Here is a 1,159-nt window from a genome sequence, read left to right as displayed (position 1 = left end):
CTTAGGATATCCCACAGCTCGGTGAATCAAGAGCGTCTTACTAGCTGAGGTAGACTAAGTATCTGTGCAAAACGGCCGGCTTAAATAGCGATGGAGGCGACTGTGTGAGTTTTTCCCCCTGGTCTCTGATCAGTGAACTGTGTCATTAGTGGGTCTTTTTTGTTCAACAGACTCATTGATGCAAGGACCGTTCGCCCCCCCCCCCGGAGTCCCAGATGCCTGATGACCAGTGATAGTCCCCATTCATCTGATGGGAAAGTGAGAGAGTGTGTGTCACTGAATGAGAAACCCATGTCATATATTGCTGACTGTGGAGTGGCTATAAAAGAAAAATAACCATAATTACTTTCTACACATTTTCTTGGGCAACAAAATTCGTTCAAAATAATTTATTCCAGATTGGGGTTTTTTGTCAGTGAAATCACAAAGAGAAAGTGCACTGAAAATGCATGGTCTGTTACTCTCATCAAATGGATATATATATATATATATATATATATATATATGTGTGTATATATACATATATATACACATATATTTATATATATGTGTATATATATATACACACATATATATAAATATATATATATATGTATATATATATATATACACACATATATATATATATATTCAAAATGTAACACCTATAGATATTGTATGAATATGTTAATGTCGAACATATTTCCCATTCCAACTAAGCCAATTTAACGTGAGTAAAGGCTTGAACGGTTTGCAAGACTAGGGTTTTGTGTTATTGACATTTTGTACTTTTACGTACATGTCTTTATTCATTTTCATTTTAATAGACGTGTCAAAGAATTTGACCAACAAATAGATAATGAACTCATTTTTGTAGGACAACACACAGCCACTGTCTTCTCAACCCGACACAGAAAAAGTGGTTCTCCATCTCTGCACCAGGTAACCAGAATAAGTAAAGTGGTTCTCCATCTCTGCACCGGGTAACCAGAATAAGTAAAGTGGTTCTCCATCTCTGCACCAGGTAACCAGAATAAGTGAAGTGGTTCTCCATCTCTGCACCGGGTAACCAGAATAAGTAAAGTGGTTCTCCACCTCTGCACCGGGTAACCAGAATCAGTGCAAAGTGTTGCCCATAAGCTCAATAAATGCTCCATTAAACTCCAAACTGAATGGTCAG

This window comes from Poromitra crassiceps (genome assembly GCF_964638095.1).
Source record: "Poromitra crassiceps genome assembly, chromosome: 21".
NCBI classification, from domain to species: domain Eukaryota; kingdom Metazoa; phylum Chordata; class Actinopteri; order Beryciformes; family Melamphaidae; genus Poromitra; species Poromitra crassiceps.
The sequence above is the reverse complement of the archived record's forward strand: the minus strand, read 5'-3'. Positions refer to the sequence as shown.